Genomic DNA, 18,722 nt, shown 5'->3' on the forward strand with positions numbered 1-18,722 from the left:
GTCTCTAGTGACTGCTCCTAACCGTCTCTAGTGACTGTTCCTAACCGTCTCTAGTGACTGCTCCTAACCGTCTCTAGTGACTGCTCCTAACCGTCTCTAGTGACTGCTCCTAACCGTCTCTAGTGACTGCTACTAACCGTCTCTAGTGACTGCTCCTAACCGTCTCTAGTGACTGCTCCTAACCGTCTCTAGTGACTGCTCCTAACCGTCTCTAGTGACTGCTACTAACCGTCTCTAGTGACTGCTCCTAACCGTCTCTAGTGACTGCTCCTAACCGTCTCTAGTGACTGCTCCTAACCGTCTCTAGTGACTGCTCCTAACCGTCTCTAGTGACTGCTCCTAACCGTCTCTAGTGACTGCTCCTAACCGTCTCTAGTGACTGCTCCTAACCGTCTCTAGTGACTGCTCCAAACCGTCTCTAGTGACTGCTCCTAACCGTCTCTAGTGACTGCTCCTAACCGTCTCTAGTGACTGCTCCTAACCGTCTCTAGTGACTGCTCCTAACCGTCTCTAGTGACTGCTCCTAACCGTCTCTAGTGACTGCTCCTAACCGTCTCTAGTGACTGCTCCTAACCGTCTCTAGTGACTGCTCCTAACCGTCTCTAGTGACTGCTCCTAACCGTCTCTAGTGACTGCTCCTAACCGTCTCTAGTGACTGCTCCTAACCGTCTCTAGTGACTGCTCCTAACCGTCTCTAGTGACTGCTCCTAACCGTCTCTAGTGACTGCTCCTAACCGTCTCTAGTGACTGCTCCTAACCGTCTCTAGTGACTGCTCCTAACCGTCTCTAGTGACTGCTCCTAACCGTCTCTAGTGACTGCTCCTAACCGTCTCTAGTGACTGCTCCTAACCGTCTCTAGTGACTGCTCCTAACCGTCTCTAGTGACTGCTCCTAACCGTCTCTAGTGACTGTTCCTAACCGTCTCTAGTGACTGCTCCTAACAGTCTCTAGTGACTGCTCCTAACCGTCTCTAGTGACTGCTCCAAACCGTCTCTAGTGACTGCTCCTAACCGTCTCTAGTGACTGCTACTAACCGTCTCTAGTGACTGCTCTAACCGTCTCTAGTGACTGCTCCTAACCGTCTCTAGTGACTGCTCCTAACCGTCTCTAGTGACTGCTACTAACCGTCTCTAGTGACTGCTCCTAACCGTCTCTAGTGACTGCTCCTAACCGTCTCTAGTGACTGCTACTAACCGTCTCTAGTGACTGCTCCAAACCGTCTCTAGTGACTGCTCCTAACCGTCTCTAGTGACTGCTCCAAACCGTCTCTAGTGACTGCTCCTAACCGTCTCTAGTGACTGCTCCTAACCGTCTCTAGTGACTGCTCCTAACCGTCTCTAGTGACTGCTCCTAACCGTCTCTAGTGACTGCTCCTAACCGTCTCTAGTGACTGCTCTAACCGTCTCTAGTGACTGCTCCTAACCGTCTCTAGTGACTGCTCCAAACCGTCTCTAGTGACTGCTCCTAACCGTCTCTAGTGACTGCTCCTAACCGTCTCTAGTGACTGCTCCAAACCGTCTCTAGTGACTGCTCCTAACCGTCTCTAGTGACTGCTCCTAACCGTCTCTAGTGACTGCTCCTAACAGTCTCTAGTGACTGCTCCTAACCGTCTCTAGTGACTGCTCCTAACCGTCTCTAGTGACTGCTCCTAACCGTCTCTAGTGACTGCTCCTAACCGTCTCTAGTGACTGCTCCTAACCGTCTCTAGTGACTGCTCCTAACCGTCTCTAGTGACTGCTCCTAACCGTCTCTAGTGACTGCTCCTAACCGTCTCTAGTGACTGCTCCTAACCGTCTCTAGTGACTGCTCCTAACCGTCTCTAGTGACTGCTCCTAACCTCTAGTCTCTAGTGACTGCTCCTAACCGTCTCTCTAGTGACTGCTCCTAACCGTCTCTAGTGACTGCTCCTAACCGTCTCTAGTGACTGCTCCTAACCGTCTCTAGTGACTGCTCCTAACCGTCTCTAGTGACTGCTCCTAACCGTCTCTAGTGACTGCTCCTAACCGTCTCTAGTGACTGCTCCTAACCGTCTCTAGTGACTGCTCCTAACCGTCTCTAGTGACTGCTCCTAACCGTCTCTAGTGACTGCTCCTAACCGTCTCTAGTGACTGCTCCTAACCGTCTCTAGTGACTGCTCCTAACCGTCTCTAGTGACTGCTCCTAACCGTCTCTAGTGACTGCTCCTAACCGTCTCTAGTGACTGCTCCTAACCGTCTCTAGTGACTGTTCCTAACCGTCTCTAGTGACTGCTCCTAACCGTCTCTAGTGACTGCTCCTAACCGTCTCTAGTGACTGTTCCTAACCGTCTCTAGTGACTGCTCCTAACCGTCTCTAGTGACTGCTCCTAACCGTCTCTAGTGACTGCTCCTAACCGTCTCTAGTGACTGCTCCTAACCGTCTCTAGTGACTGCTCCTAACCGTCTCTAGTGACTGCTCCTAACCGTCTCTAGTGACTGCTCCTAACCGTCTCTAGTGACTGCTCCAAACCGTCTCTAGTGACTGCTCCTAACCGTCTCTAGTGACTGCTCCTAACAGTCTCTAGTGACTGCTCCTAACCGTCTCTAGTGACTGCTCCTAACCGTCTCTAGTGCCTGCTCCTAACCGTCTCTAGTGACTGCTCCTAACCGTCTCTAGTGACTGCTCCTAACCGTCTCTAGTGCCTGCTCCAAACCGTCTCTAGTGACTGCTCCTAACCGTCTCTAGTGACTGCTCCTAACCGTCTCTAGTGACTGCTCCAAACCGTCTCTAGTGACTGCTCCTAACAGTCTCTAGTGACTGCTACTAACCGTCTCTAGTGACTGCTACTAACCGTCTCTAGTGACTGCTACTAACCGTCTCTAGTGACTGCTCCTAACAGTCTCTAGTGACTGCTCCTAACCGTCTCTAGTGACTGCTCCTAACCGTCTCTAGTGACTGCTCCTAACCGTCTCTAGTGACTGCTACTAACCGTCTCTAGTGACTGCTACTAACCGTCTCTAGTGACTGCTACTAACCGTCTCTAGTGACTGCTCCAAACCGTCTCTAGTGACTGCTACTAACCGTCTCTAGTGACTGCTCCAAACCGTCTCTAGTGACTGCTCCTAACAGTCTCTAGTGACTGCTCCTAACCGTCTCTAGTGACTGCTCCTAACCGTCTCTAGTGACTGCTCCTAACCGTCTCTAGTGACTGCTCCTAACCGTCTCTAGTGACTGCTCCTAACCGTCTCTAGTGACTGCTCCTAACCGTCTCTAGTGACTGCTCCTAACCGTCTCTAGTGACTGCTCCTAACCGTCTCTAGTGACTGCTCCAAACCGTCTCTAGTGACTGCTCCTAACCGTCTCTAGTGACTGCTCCTAACAGTCTCTAGTGACTGCTCCAAACCGTCTCTAGTGACTGCTCCTAACAGTCTCTAGTGACTGCTCCAAACCGTCTCTAGTGACTGCTCCTAACCGTCTCTAGTGACTGCTCCTAACCATCTCTAGTGACTGCTCCTAACAGTCTCTAGTGACTGCTCCTAACCGTCTCTAGTGACTGCTCCTAACCGTCTCTAGTGACTGCTCCTAACCGTCTCTAGTGACTGCTCCTAACCGTCTCTAGTGACTGCTCCTAACCGTCTCTAGTGACTGCTCCTAACCGTCTCTAGTGACTGCTCCTAACCGTCTCTAGTGACTGCTCCTAACCGTCTCTAGTGACTGCTCCTAACCGTCTCTAGTGACTGCTCCTAACCGTCTCTAGTGACTGCTCCTAACCGTCTCTAGTGACTGTTCCTAACCGTCTCTAGTGACTGTTCCTAACCGTCTCTAGTGACTGCTCCTAACCGTCTCTAGTGACTGCTCCTAACCGTCTCTAGTGACTGCTCCTAACCGTCTCTAGTGACTGCTCCTAACCGTCTCTAGTGACTGCTCCTAACCGTCTCTAGTGACTGCTCCTAACCGTCTCTAGTGACTGTTCCTAACCGTCTCTAGTGACTGCTCCTAACCGTCTCTAGTGACTGCTCCTAACCGTCTCTAGTGACTGTTCCTAACCGTCTCTAGTGACTGTTCCTAACCGTCTCTAGTGACTGCTACTAACCGTCTCTAGTGACTGCTCCTAACCGTCTCTAGTGACTGCTCCTAACCGTCTCTAGTGACTGCTCCTAACCGTCTCTAGTGACTGCTCCTAACCGTCTCTAATGACTGCTCCTAACCGTCTCTAGTGACTGCTCCTAACCGTCTCTAGTGACTGTTCCTAACCGTCTCTAGTGACTGCTCCTAACCGTCTCTAGTGACTGCTCCTAACCGTCTCTAGTGACTGCTCCTAACCGTCTCTAGTGACTGCTACTAACCGTCTCTAGTGACTGCTCCTAACCGTCTCTAGTGACTGCTCCTAACCGTCTCTAGTGACTGCTCCTAACCGTCTCTAGTGACTGCTACTAACCGTCTCTAGTGACTGCTCCTAACCGTCTCTAGTGACTGCTCTAACCGTCTCTAGTGACTGCTCCTAACCGTCTCTAGTGACTGCTCCTAACCGTCTCTAGTGACTGCTCCTAACCGTCTCTAGTGACTGCTCCTAACCGTCTCTAGTGACTGCTCCTAACCGTCTCTAGTGACTGCTCCTAACCGTCTCTAGTGACTGCTCCTAACCGTCTCTAGTGACTGCTCCTAACCGTCTCTAGTGACTGCTCCTAACCGTCTCTAGTGACTGCTCCTAACCGTCTCTAGTGACTGCTCCTAACCGTCTCTAGTGACTGCTCCTAACCGTCTCTAGTGACTGCTCCTAACCGTCTCTAGTGACTGCTCCTAACCGTCTCTAGTGACTGCTCCTAACCGTCTCTAGTGACTGCTCCTAACCGTCTCTAGTGACTGCTCCTAACCGTCTCTAGTGACTGCTCCTAACCGTCTCTAGTGACTGCTCCTAACCGTCTCTAGTGACTGCTCCTAACCGTCTCTAGTGACTGCTCCTAACCGTCTCTAGTGACTGCTCTGCTCTAACCGTCTCTAGTGACTGCTCCTAACCGTCTCTAGTGACTGCTCCTAACCGTCTCTAGTGACTGCTCCTAACCGTCTCTAGTGACTGCTCCTAACCGTCTCTAGTGACTGCTCCTAACCGTCTCTAGTGACTGCTCCTAACCGTCTCTAGTGACTGCTCCTAACCGTCTCTAGTGACTGCTCCTAACCGTCTCTAGTGACTGCTCCTAACCGTCTCTAGTGACTGCTCCTAACCGTCTCTAGTGACTGCTCCTAACCGTCTCTAGTGACTGCTCCTAACCGTCTCTAGTGACTGCTCCTAACCGTCTCTAGTGACTGCTCCTAACCGTCTCTAGTGACTGCTCCTAACCGTCTCTAGTGACTGCTCCTAACCGTCTCTAGTGACTGCTCCTAACCGTCTCTAGTGACTGCTCCTAACCGTCTCTAGTGACTGCTCCAACCGTCTCTAGTGACTGCTCCTAACCGTCTCTAGTGACTGCTCCAAACCGTCTCTAGTGACTGCTCCTAACCGTCTCTAGTGACTGCTCCTAACCGTCTCTAGTGACTGCTCCTAACCGTCTCTAGTGACTGCTCCTAACCGTCTCTAGTGACTGCTCCTAACCGTCTCTAGTGACTGCTCCTAACCGTCTCTAGTGACTGCTCCTAACCGTCTCTAGTGACTGCTCCAAACCGTCTCTAGTGACTGCTCCTAACCGTCTCTAGTGACTGCTCCTAACCGTCTCTAGTGACTGCTCCTAACCGTCTCTAGTGACTGCTCCTAACCGTCTCTAGTGACTGCTCCTAACCGTCTCTAGTGACTGCTCCTAACCGTCTCTAGTGACTGCTCCTAACCGTCTCTAGTGACTGCTCCTAACCGTCTCTAGTGACTGCTAGTGACTGCTCCTAACCGTCTCTAGTGACTGCTCCTAACCGTCTCTAGTGACTGCTCCTAACCGTCTCTAGTGACTGCTCCTAACCGTCTCTAGTGACTGCTCCTAACCGTCTCTAGTGACTGCTCCTAACCGTCTCTAGTGACTGCTCCTAACCGTCTCTAGTGACTGCTCCTAACCGTCTCTAGTGACTGCTCCTAACCGTCTCTAGTGACTGCTCCTAACCGTCTCTAGTGACTGCTCCTAACCGTCTCTAGTGACTGCTCCTAACCGTCTCTAGTGACTGCTCCTAACCGTCTCTAGTGACTGCTCCTAACCGTCTCTAGTGACTGCTCCTAACCGTCTCTAGTGACTGCTCCTAACCGTCTCTAGTGACTGCTCCTAACCGTCTCTAGTGACTGCTCCTAACCGTCTCTAGTGACTGCTCCTAACCGTCTCTAGTGACTGCTCCTAACCGTCTCTAGTGACTGCTCCTAACCGTCTCTAGTGACTGCTCCTAACCGTCTCTAGTGACTGCTCCTAACCGTCTCTAGTGACTGCTCCTAACCGTCTCTAGTGACTGCTCCTAACCGTCTCTAGTGACTGCTCCTAACCGTCTCTAGTGACTGACTGTGACTGCTCCTAACCGTCTCTAGTGACTGCTCCTAACCGTCTCTAGTGACTGCTCCTAACCGTCTCTAGTGACTGTTCCTAACCGTCTCTAGTGACTGCTCCTAACCGTCTCTAGTGACTGCTCCTAACCGTCTCTAGTGACTGCTCCTAACCGTCTCTAGTGACTGCTCCAAACCGTCTCTAGTGACTGCTCCTAACCGTCTCTAGTGACTGCTCCTAACCGTCTCTAGTGACTGCTCCTAACAGTCTCTAGTGACTGCTCCTAACAGTCTCTAGTGACTGCTCCTAACCGTCTCTAGTGACTGCTAATTGATAACACTGGTTACGAAGTCTCAGAAAAGTATGAAAAAAGACACGCCTTTACACAACATGACAACACAACAACAACAGCATGGACAACACCATGGACAACAGCATGGACAACAGCATGGACAACAGCATGGATAACAGCATGGACTGGACTGCAGGACAACAGGACTGCATGTTGCTTCATGTCTCAGTCTCTTCTAGTTGTTTATAGGAGGACTGTCTACAACACTAGTATCTAGCCCAGGACTGTCTACAACACTAGTATCTAGCCCAGGACTGTCTACAACACTAGTATCTAGCCCAGGACTGTCTACAACACAAGTATCTAGCCCAGGACTGTCTACAACACAAGTATCTAGCCCAGGACTGTCTACAACACAAGTATCTAGCCCAGGACTGTCTACAACACAAGTATCTAGCCCAGGACTGTCTACAACACTAGTATCTAGCCCAGGACTGTCTACAACACTAGTATCTAGCCCAGGACTGTCTACAACACTAGTATCTAGCCCAGGACTGTCTATAACACTAGTATCTAGCCCAGGACTGTCTACAACACTAGTATCTAGCCCAGGACTGTCTACAACACTAGTATCTAGCCCAGGACTGTCTACAACACTAGTATCTAGCCCAGGACTGTCTACTGACAACAACACAAGTATCTAGCCCAGGACTGTCTACTGACAACAACACAAGTATCTAGCCCAGGACTGTCTACAACACAAGTATCTAGCCCAGGACTGTCTACAACACTAGTATCTAGCCCAGGACTGTCTACAACACAAGTATCTAGCCCAGGACTGTCTACAACACAAGTATCTAGCCCAGGACTGTCTACAACACAAGTATCTAGCCCAGGACTGTCTACAACACTAGTATCTAGCCCAGGACTGTCTACAACACAAGTATCTAGCCCAGGACTGTCTACAACACAAGTATCTAGCCCAGGACTGTCTACAACACTAGTATCTAGCCCAGGACTGTCTACAACACTAGTATCTAGCCCAGGACTGTCTACAACACTAGTATCTAGCCCAGGACTGTCTATAACACTAGTATCTAGCCCAGGACTGTCTACAACACTAGTATCTAGCCCAGGACTGTCTACAACACTAGTATCTAGCCCAGGACTGTCTACAACACAAGTATCTAGCCCAGGACTGTCTACAACACTAGTATCTAGCCCAGGACTGTCTACAACACTAGTATCTAGCCCAGGACTGTCTACAACACAAGTATCTAGCCCAGGACTGTCTACAACACAAGTATCTAGCCCAGGACTGTCTACAACACTAGTATCTAGCCCAGGACTGTCTATAACACTAGTATCTAGCCCAGGACTGTCTACAACACTAGTATCTAGCCCAGGACTGTCTACAACACTAGTATCTAGCCCAGGACTGTCTACAACACAAGTATCTAGCCCAGGACTGTCTACAACACAAGTATCTAGCCCAGGACTGTCTACAACACAAGTATCTAGCCCAGGACTGTCTACAACACAATTATCTAGCCCAGGACTGTCTACAACACTAGTATCTAGCCCAGGACTGTCTACAACACTAGTATCTAGCCCAGGACTGTCTACAACACAAGTATCTAGCCCAGGACTGTCTACAACACAAGTATCTAGCCCAGGACTGTCTACAACACTAGTATCTAGCCCAGGACTGTCTACAACACTAGTATCTAGCCCAGGACTGTCTACAACACAAGTATCTAGCCCATGACTGTCTACAACACTAGTATCTAGCCCAGGACTGTCTACAACACTAGTATCTAGCCCAGGACTGTCTACTGACAACAACACAAGTATCTAGCCCAGGACTGTCTACAACACAAGTATCTAGCCCAGGACTGTCTACAACACTAGTATCTAGCCCAGGACTGTCTACAACACAATTATCTAGCCCAGGACTGTCTACAACACAAGTATCTAGCCCAGGACTGTCTACTGACAACAACACAAGTATCTAGCCCAGGACTGTCTACAACACAAGTATCTAGCCCAGGACTGTCTACAACACAAGTATCTAGCCCAGGACTGTCTACAACACAAGTATCTAGCCCAGGACTGTCTACAACACTAGTATCTAGCCCAGGACTGTCTACAACACAAGTATCTAGCCCAGGACTGTCTACAACACAAGTATCTAGCCCAGGACTGTCTACAACACTAGTATCTAGCCCAGGACTGTCTACAACACAAGTATCTAGCCCAGGACTGTCTACAACACAAGTATCTAGCCCAGGACTGTCTACAACACTAGTATCTAGCCCAGGACTGTCTACAACACTAGTATCTAGCCCAGGACTGTCTACAACACTAGTATCTAGCCCAGGACTGTCTACAACACTAGTATCTAGCCCAGGACTGTCTACAACACTAGTATCTAGCCCAGGACTGTCTACAACACTAGTATCTAGCCCAGGACTGTCTACAACACTAGTATCTAGCCCAGGACTGTCTACTGACAACAACACAAGTATCTAGCCCAGGACTGTCTACTGACAACAACACAAGTATCTAGCCCAGGACTGTCTACAACACAAGTATCTAGCCCAGGACTGTCTACAACACTAGTATCTAGCCCAGGACTGTCTACAACACAAGTATCTAGCCCAGGACTGTCTACTGACAACAACACAAGTATCTAGCCCAGGACTGTCTACAACACAAGTATCTAGCCCAGGACTGTCTACAACACAAGTATCTAACATAGAGAATAACTAATATTATTTCTATGCCTAGGTAATACCTGTACGTTGTTTAAAGCACCCTTGTGAAAGTCTCAGTCAGAAATGAGAGAATAATCCCCGTATGGTGAACCAGAGGCTGGTAGAATCATGAATTCTGAGTCTTCAGTTCAGCAGGTAGCCTAGTGGTTAGAGCGTAGGGGGCGGCAGGTAGCCTAGTGGTTAGAGCGTAGAGGCGGCAGGTAGCCTAGTGGTTAGAGCGGTGGACTAGAAACCGGAAGGTTGAAAGATTGAATCCCTGAGCTGACAAGTTAAAAAATATTTTGTTTTGCCCCTGAACAAGGCAATTAACCCACTGTTCCTAGGCCGTCATTGAAAGTAAGAATTTGTTCTTAACTGACTTGCCTAGTTGTATAAAGGTAAACATTTTTTAAATATAAGAAATTGTTCACTGGTAGGGGGGGTCCTGCGTGGTCTGGGCATTACTGACTCAAATGTATGAAATGAGTCGAAAATATTAATTATTTTGACTGAACGAATCGAAAAGATCAGAGTCTGTAAAAAGAGAGTTGAACTTCCCACTTCACTTAAAAAGAAACAGAAGAAGACAATGTTCCCTAAAGAACACCAACACACTCACCATACAAGTGTCAGATACACAGAAAGAGTTTCTACAGCTCCTGGTGGCTCCAATTCCCGACACCTTCAAAACAGTAAATTGCTCTTGCAAAGAGAGGCTGTTTGCCCTGATGCCACATCTCTGTCCAAAGCACTGATTGTGTAACAACGATACAGTACACAATATCTTATCTGTCCATGACTATTTATACTCCAGGGTGTAGATAGACCCATTAGCTCGGCCATCATAGAACCTAACCAGCATTTATGGTTCGCATGAAACATGCCATGTGGAAGTGTCTCTTTAACGATATAGAGCCTGACGAAAAGATGACCTTGTCCTGTAAGATGGTGTCTGATAGCACCTGGTAGGTACACAGACAGAGTCTAAACCAAACCAGGAGGGGGGCACTTTTTGGTTTTTGTGTAATGCTAGTCTCTATGTCAGTGTAAAGCTAGTCTCTATGTCAGTGTAATGCTAGTCTCTATGTCAGTGTAATGCTAGTCTCTATGTCAGTGTAAAGCTTATCTATGTCAGTCTCTATGTCAGTGTAAAGCTTGTCTCTATGTCAGTGTAAAGCTAGTCTCTATGTCAGTGTAATGCTAGTCTCTATGTCAGTGTAAAGCTAGTCTCTATGTCAGTGTAAAGTGTCTCTATGTCAGTCTCTGTGTCAGTGTAATGCTAGTCTCTATGTCAGTGTAAAGTGTCTCTATGTCAGTCTCTATGTCAGTGTAAAGCTTGTCTCTATGTCAGTGTAAAGCTAGTCTCTGTGTCAGTGTAAAGTGTCTCTATGTCAGTCTCTATGTCAGTCTCTATGTCAGTGTAAAGCTAGTCTCTATGTCAGTGTAAAGTGTCTCTATGTCAGTCTCTATGTCAGTCTCTATGTCAGTGTAAAACTTGTCTCTATGTCAGTGTAAAGCTAGTCTCTGTGTCAGTGTAAAGTGTCTCTATGTCAGTCTCTATGTCAGTCTCTATGTCAGTGTAAAGTGTCTCTATGTCAGTCTCTATGTCAGTGTAAAGTGTCTCTATGTCAGTCTCTATGTCAGTGTAATGCTAGTCTCTATGTCAGTGTAAAGCTAGTCTCTATTTTGTAACCTTTCACCACTAATCATTCTTTCTGTTACCATTCTGTCAGGTAGTTTTCAATCTCCAGCATTTAAGAGATTATTAACTAATATGCCATTTAAAGGACCCTCCGGCTAACCCTGTCTTCTAGTTCATCTTTAACCCACACTGTAAATACCTGGATGGGTGTGGAACAGAGAGATCCCACCCCTGGGCCCCCAGGATAACCTCCAGTCTAACACTGCAGTGAGATCCCAGGATAACCTCCAGTCTAACACTGCAGTGAGATCCCAGGATAACCTCCAGTCTAACACTGCAGTGAGATCCCAGGATAACCTCCAGTCTAACACTGCAGTGAGATCCCAGCATAACCTCCAGTCTAACACTGCAGTGAGATCCCAGCATAACCTCCAGTCTAACACTGCAGTGAGATCCCAGCATAACCTCCAGTCTAACACTGCAGTGAGATCCCAGCATAACCTCCAGTCTAACACTGCAGTGAGATCCCAGGATAACCTCCAGTCTAACACTGCAGTGAGATCCCAGGATAACCTCCAGTCTAACACTGCAGTGAGATCCCAGGATAACCTCCAGTCTAACACTGCAGTGAGATCCCAGCATAACCTCCAGTCTAACACTGCAGTGAGATCCCAGGATAACCTCCAGTCTAACACTGCAGTGAGATCCCAGGATAACCTCCAGTCTAACACTGCAGTGAGATCCCAGGATAACCTCCAGTCTAACACTGCAGTGAGATCCCAGGATAACCTCCAGTCTAACACTGCAGTGAGAAGGCCAGTTACAAGGCCAGTTACAAGGCCAGTTACAAGGCCAGTTACAAGGCCAGTTACAAGGCCAGTTACAAGGCCAGGGCCAGTTACAAGGCCAGTTACAAGGCCAGTTACAAGGCCAGGGCCAGTTACAAGGCCAGTTACAAGGCCAGTTACAAGGCCAGGGCCAGTTACAAGGCCAGTTACAAGGCCAGTTACAAGGCCAGTTACAAGGCCAGTTACAAGGCCAGTTACAAGGCCAGTTACAAGGCCATTATTTTACATTGATGTTCAGAACACGATATTGGTTGAACAACAATGGTTGATGCTGCTAGTACAGGAAAGTACACTCTTCGTAAAAGGACTCTACGGCTGTCTCCGTAGGAGCACCCTTAAAGGGTTCGACATGGAACCCAAAAAGGTTCTAACCGGACAACCCAAAAAGTGAACTTCAAAGGGTTATCCTATGGGGACAGCCGAAGAACTATTTCTGGTTCTAGATAGCACCTTTTTTCCCCTAAGAGCGTAGTATGGACGGCAGGATTGTGTGATCAACAACACATTCCGTGTGGAAGATATGACATTAGTCCTCAACTAAACCCCAAGTTTCCTCCTAAGGCTTCTCAGTAACCACACCAACAACACCAACACCACAAACAACACTAATAACACCACCAACAACACTAACAACACCACCAACAACAACACTACCAACACCACCAAGAACACCACCAACACCAACAACACTACCAACATCACCAACAACACCACCACCAACAACACTACCATCACCAACAACACCACCACCAACAACAACAACAACACCACCACCAACACCACCAACAACACTACCAACACCACCAACAGCACCAACACCAAAACCAACAACACCACCAAGAACAACACCACCACCAACAACACCACTAACAACACCAACACCAAAACAACACTACCAACAACACCACCACCACCAACACCAAAACCAACAGCCCCACCAAGAACACCACCACCAACAACACCAACAAGAACAACAACAGCAGCAACACCACCAACAGCAACACCAACTACCACAACAACAACACCACCAACCCAGCCAACAACACCTCCATCACCAACACCAAATCCAACAACACCGACACCACCAAGAACAACACCACCAACAGCAACACCACCACCAACAACAACAACACCAACACCAACTACCACAACAACAACAACACCACCACCAACCCAGCCAACAACACCACCAACAACAACACCACCACCAACCCAGCCAACAGCAACAACATAACATCTCACCTCTAAGAATGCTTCATAGACATACAGCCAGTTCTTCAGTATTAACCGGTCTCTATGAACATACCTAAGATATATCACTGCCACTGTGACGTCTGATTGGGTAGGGTTGGTTAGGGGAGAGAACACCCCACCCTGTAGGGGAGTGGACTGGAGATCTCTGATCTGCCTGAGGTGCTCTGCTCTGTCTATGACTGTGACTCATCTGTGTGGTATTTAGCATTTAAATATTCTGAAACTGCAACCTATTCCCTACATAGTACACTACATTTGATCAGAGCTAATGGGCCCTGGTCTAAAATAGTGCACTTTATAGGGAATAGGGTGCACTTTCAGACCCTAGAGAGTGGCTCCTGAACCCTGACCCTACTCTCTGAGGCTCCTGAACCCTGACCCTACTCCCTGAGGCTCCTGACCCCTGACCCCTGACCCTACTCTTAGTTTTAAAGGGGCAGTAAAACACAGGGAACACGCTGACCCTCAAGAGAACACGTCTTTCCCTCCAGAATTCCACCATGGTGACGGCATTGCGACTTAAAAAGCATCTCTGTCAAAGCATAGTTTTTACATTTCAGCAGGCATTGTCATGCAGAGCGACTAGGGTTATAAGTGCCTTGCTCAAGTGCACGTTGACAGTTTTTTTTCACTTAGTCGTCTCGGAGATTTGAACCAACGGCCTATTCGGTTACTGGCCCAACGCTCCAATGCTCCAACGCTCTCTACTGAGAAGGAGAGAGAGAGAAAAAATGTCTTTCCTATGGAACCATGGTAACAGTTTAATGAAGCAATGAAGGCAGATCACAGAACAGAGAGGCATCGCTCAGGTTGATCATTAAACTGGTGCTGCTAGAGAACCACTCCCTCACGCACAGCACAGGACGTCAACCCCTGATAAGGGGAGGCAGGTAGTCTAGTGGTTAGTGTTGGACTAGCAACCGGAAGGTTGCAAGTTCAAAACTCCTGAGCTGGCAAGTCTGTCAGCTAGCAACTTACCTTGGCTTACTGCATTCGCGTAACAGGCTGGCTCCTCGTGGAGTGCAATGTAATCAGGTGGTTAGAGCGTTGGACTAGTTAACTGTAAGGTTACAAGATTGAATCCCCCGAGCTGACAAGGTAAAAATCTGTCGTTCTGCCCCTGAACAAGGCAGTTAACCCACTGTTCCTAGGGCTGTCATTGAAAATAAGAATTTGTTCTTAACTGACTTGCCTAGTTAAATAAAGGTCAAATTTAAAAAATGAAGATTAAACACTTCAACCAACCGACAGTGCACGTCGCTCTCACTTTAAGACTATGGCTATCTATGTTGCCGGTATGATAGCTGGAGAGGTTAAAAAAATAAATAAATGTAATAGTATCTTTGAGACTCAAAAAACATAGGTAATGACATTGTGTCAAACACAGTTCACGTCTTAACAATCAGAGGAGAAATCCAATCCTCTTCACTGGATCCAATCCAAATGTCCTTTTATGGGAAATCTGGTGTGGTACTGTAGATGAAATCAGATGAAGGATTTGTTGTTGACTCCATTTGAAGAGCTGCTGCTAATAGTTTGGAACGTTTTATAGTGACTCTTTATAACAGGACAACTATTTATCTTCATTAAAGCCAAACAAACAAACAAACAAACGAAGGGGCAGAAATCAGAAGAGTCAGGGATCTATCCCCTAACAAGTGCAGACACATGATTACAAAGCTGAGAGCCCCACAGACCGTTTCATGTTCAGGAGTGTTGCTATTCTCTTGAAGTCTTTAAAGATCCTGAGGAAAGATGACCTCGTCTAGTAAGATAGACACCCTCTAGGTACACAGACAGACACATGGCAGAGTCTAGACTCTTTAGACAGATCTAGTGCTTTTAGTATGTGTAGACGATGCCAGGTCTCGGGTCTGTGCAGGGTTGGGCACTATCACCTCCTTCCTCTCCTCTATCTCCCCCCATCCTCCATAGGGCCCTACGTCCCTCCGGGAACCATGACGATTAAGGGCCCTACGTCCCTCCGGGAACCATGACGATTAAGTAAATAGGAAAATAAGTATGTTCAAAGTGTACAAGAAACAATATGAGGGAGGTGTGGTTCAAACTCATTCTCTACATACCAGCCCAGCAGACACCCTCATTCTCTACATACTAGTCGACACCCTCATTCTCTACATACCAGTCCAGCAGACACCCTCATTCTCTACATACCAGTCCAGCAGACACCCTCATTCTCTACAGACCAGCCCAGTTGACACGCTCATTCTCTACATACCAGTCCTGTTGACACCCTCCTTCTCTACAGACCAGCCCAGTTGACAGAGAGACGGTTGATGAGTTGTCTATACCGTTATTACCACCGCTATCATTACCATCACATTGCAATGAAGTCTGTAAAATTGGAAAAACTGGTTCTGAAGTGAGTTCAACGTGTAACAGCAAAACTCAAACCCATCCACTTGTCATGGCCAGAAGCAAGAAAACAAACCTAAGACAGGCAGTGTTAGAGATCGTTATGTCCCTCCAGGAACCATGACGATTAAGGGCCCCATGACGATTAAGGGCCCTACGTCCCTCCGGGAACCATGACGATTAAGGGCCCTACGTCCCTCCGGGAACCATGACGATTAAGGGCCCTACGTCCCTCCGGGAACCATGACGATTAAGGGTCCTACGTCCCTCCGGGAACCATGCCGATTAAGGGCCCTACGTCCCTCCGGGAACCATGCCGATTAAGGGCACTACGTCCCTCCGAGAACCATGCCGGTTAAGGGCCCTACGTCCCTCCGGGAACCATGCCGATTAAGGGCCCTACGTCCCTCCGGGAACCATGCCGATTAAGGGCCCTACGTCCCTCCGGGAACCATGCCGATTAAGGGCCCTACGTCCCTCCGGGAACCATGACGATTAAGTAAATAGGAAAATAAGTATGTTCAAAGTGTACAAGAAAAAATATGAGGGAGGTGTGGTTCAAACTCATTCTCTACATACCGGTCCAGCAGACACCCTCATTCTCTACATACCAGCCCAGCAGACACCCTCATTCTCTACATACCAGCCCAGCAGACACCCTCATTCTCTACATACCAGTCCAGCAGACACCCTCATTCTCTACATACCAGTCCAGCAGACACCCTCATTCTCTACATACCGGTCCAGCAGACACCCTCATTCTCTACATACCGGTCCAGCAGACACCCTCATTCTCTACATACCGGTCCAGCAGACACCCTCATTCTCTACATACCGGTCCAGCAGACACCCTCATTCTCTACATACCGGTCCAGCAGACACCCTCATTCTCTACATACCGGTCCAGCAGACACCCTCATTCTCTACATACCGGCCCAGCAGACACCCTCATTCTCTACATACCAGTCCAGCAGACACCCTCATTCTCTACATACCAGCCCAGCAGACACCCTCATTCTCTACATACCAGCCCAGCAGACACCCTCATTCTCTACATACCAGTCCAGCAGACACCCTCATTCTCTACATACCGGTCCAGCAGACACCCTCATTCTCTACATACCGGTCCAGCAGACACCCTCATTCTCTACATACCGGTCCAGCAGACACCCTCATTCTCTACATACCGGTCCAGCAGACACCCTCATTCTCTACATACCGGTCCAGCAGACACCCTCATTCTCTACATACCGGTCCAGCAGACACCCTCATTCTCTACATACCGGTCCAGCAGACACCCTCATTCTCTACATACCGGTCCAGCAGACACCCTCATTCTCTACATACCGGTCCAGCAGACACCCTCATTCTCTACATACCGGTCCAGCAGACACCCTCATTCTCTACATACCGGTCCAGCAGACACCCTCATTCTCTACATACCAGTCCAGCAGACACCCTCATTCTCTACATACCAGTCCAGCAGACACCCTCATTATCTACATACCAGTCCAGCAGACACCCTCATTCTCTACATACCAGTCCAGCAGACACCCTCATTCTCTACATACCAGTCCAGCAGACACCCTCATTGTCTACATAAACACAGAGACTTCCAAAAATAGTTTTTATTCAATGATTTGTGTCCACCTGCACGAGGGTGAAAGTAGTGCACATTATAGGGAATAGGGTGGCATTTGGAACGTAGCATACTAGAGGTCGACCGATTAATCGGAATGGCCGATTAATTAGGGCCGATTTCAGGTTTTCATAACAATCGGAAATCTGTATTTTTGGATGCCGATTTTGCCTTTTTTTTTTTTTTTTTTTTTTGTACAACTTTATTTAATCTTTATTTAACCAGGCAAGTCAGTTAAGAACACATTCTTATTTTCAATGACGGCCTAGGAACAGTGGGTTAACTGCCTCTTCAAGGGCAGAACGACAGATTTTTACCTTGTCAGCTCGGGGATTCAATCTTGCAACCTTACGGTTACCAGTCCAACGCTCTAACCACCTGATTACATTGCACTCCACAAGGAGCCTGCCTGTTAGGCGAATGCAGTAAGCCAAGGTAAGTTGCTAGCTAGCATTAAACTTAATCAATCATAATCACTAGTTATAACTACACATGGTTGATGATATTACTAGTTTATCTAGCGTGTCCTGCGTTGCATATAATTGATGCGGTGCGTATTCGTGAAAAATAACTGTCGTTGCTCCAACGTGTACTTAACCATAAACATCAATGCCTTTTGGAATGGCATCGAACACGTGGTTTCCATGGTTTCATTATTATGATCCGTCCTCCCCTCAGCAGCCCCCACTGACTTAAACATGGAAATCCTCTGAACAAGGTGAGATTTATGTTTGTGGTTTTATTTTTCAAATGCTGACATCAGCGCACTTCATGTAAATGAATAGACACCATTGATTGACGGGAGAACAAAAGGATCCTTGTTTCCCCGGTTGTTCCGTTTTGACAAACACAACATTTTTAGGTTAAATATAGGAGTCCTACCAGGAGTCCTACCAGGGGTCCTACCAGGAGTCCTACCAGCTCTCAGTCTCACGTCAAAATTAGACGTTTATCCATGTTTCTCAAACGTCATATTTCAGAGTTTTTCCAAACTTCAAATTTTGAAGTGTTTATTAAAAGGTCAAATTCAGGCATTAAATCCAAATTCTTAAGGTTAGGGGTTAAGGTTAGGGGTTAAGGTTAGGGGTTAACTCTGAATGGTTAAGGTTAGGCATTAACTCTGAATTTTTTATTTTATTTTTTATTTCACCTTTATTTAACCAGGTAGGCCAGTTGAGAACAAGTTCTCATTTGCAACTGCGACCTGGCCAAGATAAAGCATAGCAGTGTGGGTAAGAATGGTTAAGGTTAGGCATTAACTCTGAATGGTTAAGGTTAGGCATTAACTCTGAATGGTTAAGGTTAGGGGTTAAGGTTAGGCATTAACTCTGAATGGTTAAGGTAAGGGGTTAAGGTAAGGGGTTAAGGTTAGGGGTTAAGGTTAGGGGTTAAGGTTAGGCGTTAACTCTGAATGGTTAAGGTTAGGCATTAACTCTGAATGGTTAAGGTTAGGCATTAACTCTGAATGGTTAAGGTTAGGCATTAACTCTGAATGGTTAAGGTTAGGC

At 47.7% G+C, this 18,722-nt stretch overlaps 1 protein-coding gene across 12 annotated transcripts in view; it reads right to left on the bottom strand.

The window, feature by feature from the left end:
* LOC112234271 (cingulin-like protein 1) overlaps window positions 1-18,722 on the bottom strand; it is a 71,773-nt gene that overhangs the window by 44,273 nt on the left and 8,778 nt on the right. The window contains exon 1 of one of the 12 annotated variants that reach the window (XM_042326414.1): window positions 13,188-13,280. The exons of the other annotated variants lie outside the window; for them this stretch is intronic. The gene's annotated coding sequence lies outside the window, so the exon portion shown is untranslated. Of the gene's footprint in view, window positions 1-13,187; window positions 13,281-18,722 lie in introns of those variants that run through there. 12 annotated transcript variants of the gene reach the window in all.

The sequence above is a fragment of the Oncorhynchus tshawytscha genome, linkage group LG09 (assembly GCF_018296145.1).
Source record: "Oncorhynchus tshawytscha isolate Ot180627B linkage group LG09, Otsh_v2.0, whole genome shotgun sequence".
In the NCBI taxonomy this organism is placed as follows: domain Eukaryota; kingdom Metazoa; phylum Chordata; class Actinopteri; order Salmoniformes; family Salmonidae; genus Oncorhynchus; species Oncorhynchus tshawytscha.